A 12280-nucleotide genomic window follows, 5' to 3' on the forward strand; every position below is an offset into this window, starting at 1 on the left:
ATTAATATTTCTTGCTAAATAAAAATCTACCCCTAACTGCACAATAACCATGAGTCTGATGTTATATTTTCATTCAACAAAATCATAGTGATGTGAGCACCCTTAGGCTCACTGTGGATGACTTTGTAAAAGATCCCTAGCCTAGTTGTGTACGCTTTAGCAGTGCTTAAGTAGTGAAGGGTGTCTGGGTGAAATTTTCACTATAATACAAGTTTATTTGCTTTAAAATCATGGGATCAAGCTGCAAGAAACACAGTGTTTGATCTCTCCAGAATGTTGCTTTACCTGCATATAAAGTAGGGAAATCTTCACTGAGACTGGCAAATAAGTGAGCTCCTCCTTGTGGTGCATAGAAATAACGTGAGCTGTGGTCCTGTCCTTCACATAATATGGAGATTTTGTCTTTTTATTTGACCCTCTATGGGCACCTGAAAGATGGCTTTCTATATTACATCTTCCTTATTAAGAAATGGTAGTGGGCAAATGGTCAATAGGCCCATGAAAAATGCTCAGTATCACTAATTATCAGAGAAATGCAAATCAAAACTACAATGAGGTATCACCACACACCAGTCAGAATGGCCATCATTAAAAAGTTCACAAACAATAATGCTGGGGAGGCTGTGGAGTAAAGGGAACCCTCCTACACTGTCGGTTGGAATGTAGTTTTGTGCAGCTATTGTGGAAAAGAGTACAGAGATTCCTTAAAAAACTAAAAATAGACTTACCATATGATCCAGTAATCTCACTTCTGGGCATATATCTGGAGGGAATTCTAATTCGAAAAGATAGTTGCACCCCAGTGTTTATAGGAGCACTATATACAATAGCCAAGATGTGGAAACAACCTAAATGTCCATCAACAGGTGACTGTTGTGGTACACACACACACACACATATATACACATATTACTCAGCCATAAAAAATAATAAAATGCCATTTGTAGCAACATGGATGGACCTGAAGAATATCATACTAAGTGAAGTAAGCCAGAAAGAAAGAAAAATACCACATGATACCACTTATGAACCTATTTGCAAAACAGAAACAGACTCACAGACATAGAAAACAAACTTATGGTTACAGGGGAGGTGGGGGAAGAGATGAATGGAGGGAAAACTTGAGAATTCAGGGTTTGCAGATAAATATATAAAAAGTAATAAAATAGATGAACCAATAAGTCCTACTGGGAATTATATCAGAATTACCTTTGTAATAGCCTATACTGAAAAAGAAAATGAAAAGAATATAATATGTATATGTATGTTAAGTATGTATGTGTGTATATGTGTGTGTGTGTCTATTGTGGTATACACCAGGAATCAACACAACATTATAAACTGACTATACTTCAATTAAATAAAAAAAGAAACAGTAGTGGGAAATGAATGGCAAAGTGAATCCTGAAGTTAGGACAGTATCTGAAAACTAAAATTAGGAGGAAAATACTCCAAAAACAAGTGATGGAAGAACCAAGACAAGAGAACCACAGTTACTCTACACTCTTTATTGGGTTTTTACCTGATCATCATAGAGAAATCAAATAAAACTTAAATTAAAAAAGAGCAGTCATCGAAGAGTTGAATATATAAATTACCACTGACTGTTAACAAGATAAATATCTATATTTTATTAATTTCAGATGTTATATCTAATTATATTTCTTTTTTAAGGTTGTGATTATGAATAAAACTGCTATAAAAATTCATTTGCATCTTTTTGAGTCTGTGTAAGTTTTCAAACTCATTGGGTAAATACCTAGGAATAGGATTGCTCTATCGTATGGTAAGAGTGTCTAGATCTTTGCAAGAAATTGCCATATTGTCTTCAGAATGACTGTATGATGAATGAAAGTCCTTTTGCTCCACATTCTCACTAGCATTTGGGCATTGTCATTTTTTTTTTAACTTTTGTCATTCTAATGGATGTGTAGTGGTATGTTATTATTGTTTTAATCTGCTATTCTTTGATGACACATGATATTGAGCATCAATTATACATTTATTTCCCATTAGCATATCTTCTTTGGTGAGATGTCTAGTCAGACCTGTTGTCCATTTTTAATCAGATTCCTTTCTTATTGTTGACTTTTAAGAGTTCTTTGTATATTTTAGATACGAGTCCTTCACCTGCTCCATCAGTTCCCAGATACAGAGTAATTTGTCTCAACTTTTTTCTACTTGTTTTGATGTGGGATGTTCTCAGTCACCTGGTGTTTAGGAGTGTCTTGACTAGTTTCTGGATTTCTCTCAAGGTCAATTGATCCGTGTGTAGCTGTTTTGTCAGTTCCTCGGTGGGAAGAGGGCAAACCAAGATCCAGCTAGTCCGCCATCTTGCTGATGTCCTGTAACTTTCTTCAATTATATAATCTTACGGTGCCAGGGCTCCAAAGTCCCACTAATCACATTTTCAATCAAAAAATATCATAAGCATTCTCTCCCAAAATTTTTCAGATGGAGAACTCTTCCCCTAAATTTCAAGCTAGTGCCCATTACCAATCTTTTCTCTATTATTGAACAAAATTATTGTTTTATTCTTGGTTAGTATATTTGATACTTTCTTTGTTTACTTCATATTGCATATTCGGAGAACTTACTTTCTTATACCACAATCTTGTGAACAAAACTTCTTCTCTAATGCTTAAATCTGTGCATTCATGTGTTTTATCAGTTCTGAAAATTCCTAGACTTTATTCTTAAAAGTATTGCCTCTCTTCTACTTTCTCTATTCTTTGTTTAGGAAACTCTGATTGGATCTTCTCATTGTAGTATTTTTTAAATTTCTCTATTATTCTCCATAAGCTATTCTATCTGGGCTGAATTCTGAATAATTCCTTAGGATATATATTTTCCCAAGTGTTCTCTATTCAGTTATGTAGGAACAGTGTAAATCTATGCACTGAGTTAAAAAAAAAATTTTGTGTGGGAAGGTAATTAGGTAGGTGTACGTATGTATGTATGTATGTATGTGTGTATGTATTTAATGGAGGTACTGGGGATTGAACCCAGGACCTTGTGCATTCTAAACATGCTCTCTACATTAAGCTATAGCCTCCCACATTTTCTAGCAATTATATTTTTATTTCTGGTAAGTCTATTTGTTTCTTCTTCAAATATGCCTAGTCATCCTTAATAGTCACTAGTCATTTATTCATATATTTTATTTTATCCTTTAAAAAATTATTCATAACTATTCTATGGTCTATCTCAGAGAATTCCAGTGTCTTCAGTCTGGAATGCAGGTGTTGGGGGAGGTCTAACCATGTTAATTGTTTCTGCTGACAGGTACTTGTGGTGACTTCCCTTCTTATTTGCTTGGCCATCTTGTTAATAAGCACCTTTATTGATTTTAATTTTGGGGATTTTAGGAAACTAATTGGCAACACTTTCTTCTAGACAATACTTACACCTTCTAGAAGCCATAAGTTGCCTCTGTTCTGGAACTCTTCAATCCCATTTAAGGGCCTAGATCAATATAAATGCTCCAAAGTCAGCTCAAAAAGCTTGCCTGAGGACCAGTGCTCCAACGTAGAATTGCTTTTGGCATCTGTTCCCAAGAAAGCCCACTCCTTCCCACACTTTACTACTCACTGTTTCAACTCAGACACAAGCTCACAGATGCTGATGATAAGGAGGAGGGGAAGGAGGAAGAAGAATTTGAACTTGCAGGGTCCACGGCGACCTCCCTGACACTTGCACGTCAATCACACTGAATCAAACCACTGTGCTACTTTGGACCTAGTTTTCTGATATAGGAAGTTCTACTGGAATACCTGGTCTACCAAAAGCAGGTATTCTCAGGATTTTTTAGATGCCATATTGCATTATCGCATCATAGACCAATTAGCTGATTAAGTACCGCCATTAGTTTAACAAGTGCTACCTTTAATTCTTGCATATTTTGTTGATTGACAATTGAAATGTTGATTGAAATATAATCCTTCACATTTTAATTAACACTGAATTCAATTTTTACTGTTTCAATCCAGGCAATATGTGTTTTGAATATTAAGTCTTTCACTGAATGAACTGGTGATACCTCTAAGCATTTGGTCACCTGCAAATTTGATAAGTTAATGAAAAGGGGAAAAATTAGCCTGGGCTTATGATACTCTCCCAGAGCCCAATGTTAGAAATAATGTAGAATTAGGGAAAAAGGCTCTGAAAAACTATGGTAAAGGCTACAAAAAATCTTTAGGGAAGAGTCGTAAACAGTGTCCACGGACAGAGGCGGGCTGATTACCATGAAAAAGTGAAATGGAGGATTTGATTTGTGTTTTTTATTTTTGCCATATATTGTTTTGTGGGTGATTTTCTAGAATAATAGCACTGGTAATAACAACAACAAAAAAATCCCCCCCAAAACATATTTCTTAATGTACTAAAAATGATGCAATATGATTAAGTTTAGTGTTTTTCAAGAATGTAATGAAGTTTCAACATCTCCAATATACTTCAGTATTCTGGGCACTTTGGTTAGAATGGTAAATAAACAGAATCTTGCCCTCATGGAGTTTACATTTTTATAAACAAATAATGACAGTGGCACATAAATCGGGCTTATAATGAATCAGACATGCTTTAGAATTCTTTTATTTACCTTTGCTCATATAATTTTCACAGCACCGATATGAATTAGGTGCTAGTGCTATTTCTCCTTCATCAGTGAAGATCTGAAGGCTGGAGAGATTAAAACTTGCCTGAGGCTACACTGTTTGTAGGTAGAGGGGTACAGATTCCAACTATTCAGTCTCTGTTATTGAATCAAAATTTGGATCAGATCACCCAACCAGCAGCAAAGCCAGTCTACTGACACTGAGTAGAACTGAAGGAAATGATAGTGTTCACTGCAAGGTGCCAAGCAAGGAAGCAGGAGACAGGCCTCTGATCCACTCCAACCTGGTCTCTGAGCTAAAGGGTTTTTAAAGGGGAGGAAGAAAGAGGCTGACATTAATCATTGTCTTGTGAAATTTGGATGATATTTCTTAATCATGATTTCAGGAGTCAGGATGTCGCTGGCTTAGGATTCTCTGGCCAGGTGGCCCACAGCCCAGGGGCCTGCTAGCGCACCTGGACCTGGAGAAACATCCTGAGTTTGTACATTAATGATGACATCTGTAATAGCAATTTTAGTGCATGAACGATGTTGCCCAGAACAGCAATTTCAGGCACCTGACTCTGGTTGACTAGGGTTCAGCTGGCACAGGGTTGTGTTCAGAGGAGCCATGAAAGGGAATAAAGCCTTGGGTAGAGAGGGTCATCATAAATTTGGTAAGGGATCTTGAATTTAGGGGGTTCAGTTTCATCTCCTCTGGATATGTGCTTGGAACCGGGAAGTAAATTAATGAATTATCACATTTCCATTAGAAAAAAAAATTGAAGAGGGGGATGACAGTACATGCTTCTGAAAAGTGGGGGAAAATAAGAATTCTAGAGTGACTACACTGATGCAGCCTTTCTGTAAAGCTGTATCAAAGATTTTAGAAAAACTAAATGTACACTCTGTGAGCTGGCGCTCGAACTCCAAGTTCACACATGGTTCTGCTAGGATGTTTATGATGGTATTGCAGGGGGGTGAAGGAAGTTGAGGACAGCTCAGATGTCTATTCCTAAAGTAATGATGAGAACAATGAACTGAATGTTGCTGAAAAGCAATGAACTACAGATACATTCAGCAATAACATCCAGACCTCAGAATCACAATGTTGAGTCAAGAGAGCAGGAATCAGAATAAGGCATCATTTAGCTAACTTAAAATACATATAATTACAAAAGATATTTAAAAGAAAATTGTAAGGCTTTCAAACATCTCAGTAAAAGTAAGTGGGATGAGAATGGAGATCAAGAAAGGAAAGAAAGTCAAATGAAACAAGGGACTGGATTTCCACACACAGAAAAGCAATGAGCTGTGAACCCAAAATGTGCTTAGCCCTGCCCTGCAAATTGAAGGAGGCCAAATGAAACAATCAGTCAAGAAAATAAGACACCTTGGTGGGAGTTAATTAGAAAATAAATACACTGAATTTTTTTTCCCAGAATTTTACTATGAAGTCAACACTTTCTTTTCGCTTGAATTCTTTTTGCTGCCTATTCCTCTTCCACAGTTTTAATACACCCTGAAGGCTGAGAGGGTTAACTCCATAACTAGAAATAATTTAGAGAGAAAGTGTCATTGAAATATAAAAAGGAAACACCCTGCATCCCTCTTAGCATTTTTTATGGCAATGTAAATTCTCTTCATTCACAAAGCATCTTTTAAAATTTTAATTAGGATACTGCGTTATATGAAAGGAACATCTGATTTTAGGAATGCAAATGAGGGTGTGCTATGAAGCAAAGACGCAGAATTAAAAAGGTAATAGGCAGTTCAGCAAGCAGCAATAAAGAGAAAGGATGTGGGGAAGGATCAAGGCAATAATGTGATTTTTGAAGTGAAAATTGTACTAGCATTTTTCAAATTTAGCAGTTTGACAAGGCTAATGACAGTTGTAATTCATGTTTAGTTTAAAATGCAATAATTATCTTCGGCTAATAAACAAGATATCAGTCAAACAGGATGTACCTATTAGCATTAATTAGGATTTACTGACCCTGTATAGGTTCCTGATAGCGCCTCCTGCTGGCCCAGTAGGTGCAGAGAATTCCACTCAGTTGCTGTCTGGGCTCCCTTCTTCTACCCTTGCCCTTTTTTTTTTGCTTATTGCTACTGTCAACTGAAATAAATGCGCAGTCTAAAAGTTAAAAGAGTTATGGTTTATTTGGTGGGAGGACTCGAGCCGGGATGATAGCCTCTCAGATGGCTCTGAGGGGCTGCTCCAAAGAGCTAGGGGAGGAGCCAGGATATATAGGAGCTTTACAACAGAGACCAGGTAGTTGGAACAATAAAAGATTGCTTGTTATCCAAAGAAAACCAGGCATCTCAAGTTAAAGAATTCAGTGCATTTCTATATATGGGAGGAAGCAAACATTTGGGCTCATTGTATTCATTCCTCTGACAAGCCTCTAGCTATCTAGGGCGGTTTATTTTGTCCTTTATTATTCTGAGTCCCCTCAGAGGGCACCGTTGTGAGTGGCTGCAGAGACTGGCCTGCAGGTCTGTCCCCTGAGGAATGGCAGCAGCCACTGATGCCTTGGTTTCAGTATTTTTCATTTACTCATATGGTTGTAGTATTTTTGTTCACACTACAAAACAAAGAAGATATTAATTGCAGATTCAGCTATAAAATATAGCTGGATTTTGGTTTTCCCATTTTAAACATGAAGGAATTGAGCCTCTGAAAGGTTAACCACTTGGCCAAGTGACAGAGCTGGGACTAAAATCCATGTCTACCGTGAAAGCTCACATTCTCAAGAACAGGACCGCACTGTGCGGTGGAACTGTAACTTAGGACTTCCTCATTCCTAAAGGAGAATTTTGGACACAGCTTTTTAAAAATTAAATTTGTGTTGTATCTTTGTAACAGGAAAGGAAATCTGCCTAGAAAAAAAAAATCTTCAAAACAGCTATGATTTTCTCCCTCAATCAGGAGAATAACTATGAGAGCATATTCTTTAGGAGAGAAATTTTGGTTAAAAAGAAGTGGAAGAAGAAAGAGAGAGGCATCCTGGAGCCATAGAAGTGAACAGACAGCATGAACGGGGGAGCTGCACAGCCTAAGACAGAAAGCTTTTCCAGGAATGGATTTATATTACCAACAACGCTGGCCCATGGCCCACATGCCTGCAGAGCTGTGTCTGTGTTTTTCACTCATCAACAAATCCTTTATGCGCAACCCCACATCACCAGTGGATGAGGAGGCAGGAAAGAACAGAATGGAATAACAAAAGCAAGTTTTGCAAGCTGGAGAGGGATGCAGTCAGGCAAGGGATTCAGGAACTATACGAGTTTAAGGGAACTACCTGTCATCTCACATTTTAGGTTCACATTCTGAATTGCCTTCTCTCAGGACCACTGTTGAACTCCATGGTTAAGCTCTATTTTGAACTTTGGATTAGTTATTAAGAGAAAACAACTGACTGACAATGAAGCTACTTGTAAAGATGGTACCACTCTGTGTGCCTGTGTGCTTTATGGTTTGTGATGAGGCTGAATGGTGTGGCAGGTTCTATCTGCTCTGTAGGGTCATGCAGACCTTGGCAACATACCTGGCACCCTGGAAACTCACATTATTTATTTGTGAAATAAGAATAATATTATTCATCTCACAGACATTTTGTGACGGTTAATTTGGATGACTATTAAAAAGTGCTTCACAAAATACTTGGCCTAGGTGGTGAATGGCCAGTGAGAATGCTGTTAACAGTGGCAGTAGTAGTGCTAACAGCATAGTATTTAGTATACGGAATAAGGGAGAAATCATATGGTGTGTGCTGTGATTCAAGAGTCTTTCCCAGTCTAAAGGAAGAGATAAGATATGTATAAACAAAATAGGTTCCAGCCACATGGCCCTGGGTACTGAGGTCTTCAGAATGAATGAGTTCCTCGAGCAAAAAGAGCCAGAGAGAAGACTGAGTCCTGCACCCCAGGCGCTGCTCCAAGGGTGAGGGGGAGAAAATGAAACTTGGCCACAGATGCAGGGTGTCAACCTGGATAGTGCCGTGTTATGGGGGCCTGGAAGGAAGAAGTTTTAGGCAGAAAGTGTTAAACAGGGTCAGAAAAACACAGCCAAATATAAAGAAATGAAATTTTTAAAAATCTATGGTTTTAAAAGAAGCAAGTAATTTCATTTGTAAGTAGCACATCGTAAAGAATATTAAGTATGTTTAAATAAAACAAGGACTGTCTTTGCCGTGAAACCGGTAAACTAGGTAGAATATGGTCAACTTAAAGAAGATAGTTCACTCTAGTCTACATAAAACTAACTTTCCTGAGAAGTTAATTCATTACAACTCAATCTATGATATTAAAAACAGGAAAGAGCAATGATTCCTAACAGGAGAATGGAGCGATGAATGAGAGTATATTTAACACTGGACTGGAAAGCAGCCAGTAACATAACATTTTTCACAATTAACGACATGGGAAAATTTCCAATGACAATGTAACATGAAAATGCAAGATTCAAACACACACATATACACATGTATGTGTGTATATCCATATACATGCATACATATGTTGAAATGCAAGATTCGGTGCATACATATACGGTTACCTACATATACGTATGCATACACAGAATAAAAAGAATAACACACAGTGCAATGTTATCAGTGGGATGAGAACTGTTTCCTTCTACACATTGTTAAATATTCCCTGGGTTCTATATCCATTACTTTCATAATAAGAAAAAGAATATTTTTAAAAACATGATTAAACTCTACATGTGCAGCAATACCACTCACCGTAAACTTGGTGTCAATGGAAATGGCTAAAAGAAATGTTTCCAAAATATCTGCTGCAGTTTTGTGATGGATAAAGGACAACACTGGGCAAAAACAGCTCTTTAAGGACGATGTGACCCGTATCTTCCAAACCCCCTACACTAGGCTTACGCAGTCAGTAAAGCAGAGATGCAGCATAACTCCCTGAAAAGTACGTCTGGCATGTGAGTGGGATGTTTAACCTCACTGCTGGTGAATAAACATTGCTTCCTGTTACCAGGCCTCTCTGTCCACACACTGCCTGCTCACAAATGACAGTGTGTAAAGGTGCAAACAGAGAAAGATTCTGATTTATACTATTGAAACCACCAGACTGTATACTTCCCAAAATAACAATATGTAACTCACCCATATTAATTTTTACTTCAATTATTTAGCTTTATGTGTACCTACTACATTGTCCCCCAATTTTATCACAATAAGAAGAACTGAATAACATAATAAGCCCAGTCTTCTCTTGAATTATGAACAAGTTCCCCTTTCTGAGAAGAAAATTAAGTTCGTATTGCACCTGGAAACACTTGCTAAAGTATTTAATTACTGTTGTTAGGAGGTTTAGAATAATGGAGGCAGTGTTAAAATAAATACACTATCTCCATTTTCTGTCTCTAATTGCCAAGGTGGAGTCTCAGAAAAGTCAGCAGTCCGGCATTACGGTGGGCCAGTCCCTGGACCAAAGCATGGAGGAGGAGGAGGAAGCCGACGGCCACCTAGAGCATCTGGAGGAGATCCAGGCCCGCATACACTCTTACTACTATGCCAAGTATGACCGCTTCCTTCCGGGGGAGGCCCAGGAGCCCCACCCCCACCCCACCCTGCCCCGAACACCCAAAAGATTGTGCCTGAGCTCAGGAGCAGGGTGCCGGCCAATGTCGCCATCATCTTCAGTGGGCTGCACAACACACACACACACACACACACACCCGCCTCACTGACTTCCCAGTAGAGAAGACGCGGGAGCACTACCACGCCAGGGCGCTCCGCGCATCCTCACCCAGCTGGTGCTGAGAAGGTGCGCCAGGGACATGGGTGCGGGCAACTGCAGGTGGTCAACCCCAACTGGCTGTGGAGCTGCCTGGAGCAGTGGGACAAGGTGGAGGAGCAGCTGTTCCCACTGAGGGACGACCACGGCAGGGCGCAGAGGGAGGACCGCCCGGCAGCCTTTCCCGACAGGCAGGGCGCGCTTCCCACCACCCTGTTCCACCCAACGCCCGTCCATCCCGGAGCCCCAGCACAGGCAAGCTCATTCGGAAGGGCCCTGTGGCCCCAGGCCCCTCGGCTCCCTGCATGTCCACGCACAGCTCTCCTCCTTCAGATGGCCAGAAAGCCGCACGAGCGGGCGCACCAGCCGTGGGAGGGTGTCGGCCAGCACCCTGCACGGCGGGGCTTCCCCTGCGCCCGAGAGGGGGGGAGCCGGCAGAGCCCTTCCCGAGGGCGCATCTCGTGTGTCTGGTGTGGGCGAAGCCAAGCCCATCGCGGGGCCCCCGGGGCTCCGAGGCGAAGTTGGGATTGGAGGCCATCGGGGCAGACCCCCGACAGGAGGGTGGACAGGCCTAAGAGACGGTGTCACTGCGTCCATTAGCTGGAAGGACAGCAGGCCGGGCGGGAAGGTAGAGCATCTCAGCAGAGATTCGCAGCTGTGATGACAAGTAGACAGGCGTCCTAGACTGACAAGTACAAGAGCTCAGGGTGACTGGAAGAGACGGAAACCAGACGCAGGAAGGAAGACACGGGAGGAAGAGACGTGGGGACGCGCACCCAGCGCGGGGGTCAGCAGGGAAGGTCCCCGGCAGCGCGACTCGCGACCACGGGCTGGACGAGGGAGAAAACCAGGATGAACACGTCGTGGTTCCCCTTCTTAAAAACCGAAGACAAGAGAAAACCTATTTTATGTACCTGTCATGTAATAGTGTGTATGTTACATGCTATCAACTAATGCCGACGTTGATGGTGTTTATGCCATAACACACCATTAAGTGCTACTACAATATATATTTGTAATGTGTACAATTAAATAATGGATTTTTAAAAAATCAAAATATATTCTAAAAATAGAAAATAAAAAAGAACTTGTTTATGTGAGTTGTATCTATATATATATTTATTGTATTTGAAAATAAACTGGAAACTAAAATATTCATTTATGAATTCATTCAAAGTAGCAATAATTAATCCATTACATATTTATATTAAAAGTTTACATTTATTTAAAAATACATTTTCCAAAACAAAAATGACATTTAATAAGGAGATTGGCATTGTTTTACATTTTTAGCAATTTTCTCTAAAGTCTTAATTGAAGACAGTGGGACTATCATCTCTGCCTGTGCGTGGAAAACTTCACCGTACATTCATGAGAGAACAGGAGTGAAAAAGGCAAATAATGTTTCACTGTTACGAAGAAAACACTTGTGACTCTGGACCCCCAGAAAGGGTCTTGGAGAACATATGAGAACCCTTGGCCCAGGTTAACTAGTGTATTTGAGGGAAAAAGTGTCTGCGATTATGGACCCTTGTGTTTGGTCTACAGTTTCAACTTTTTTTGTGTGTATATATTTTTTTATTGATGTATAGTTGGTTTACAATGTGTCAATTTCTGGTGTACAGAATAATGCTTCAGTCATACATATACATACATAAATTCATTTTCACATTCTTTTTAACCATAAGTTACTATAAAATATTGAATATAGTTCCCTGTGCTATACAGTATGAACTGTTTCTTATCTGTTTTATATATATTAGTATCTGCAAATTTCAAACTCCCAATTTTCCCTTTCCACCCTCTTCCTTCCCCAGTAGCCATAAATTTGTTTTCTATGTCTGTGAGTCTGTTTCTGTTTTGTAAATAAGTTCATTTGTCTTTTTTTTCTTTTTTTTAGATTCCACGTGTAAG

The sequence above is a fragment of the Camelus dromedarius genome, chromosome 31, assembly GCF_036321535.1.
Source record: "Camelus dromedarius isolate mCamDro1 chromosome 31, mCamDro1.pat, whole genome shotgun sequence".
NCBI classification, from domain to species: Eukaryota; Metazoa; Chordata; class Mammalia; order Artiodactyla; family Camelidae; genus Camelus; species Camelus dromedarius.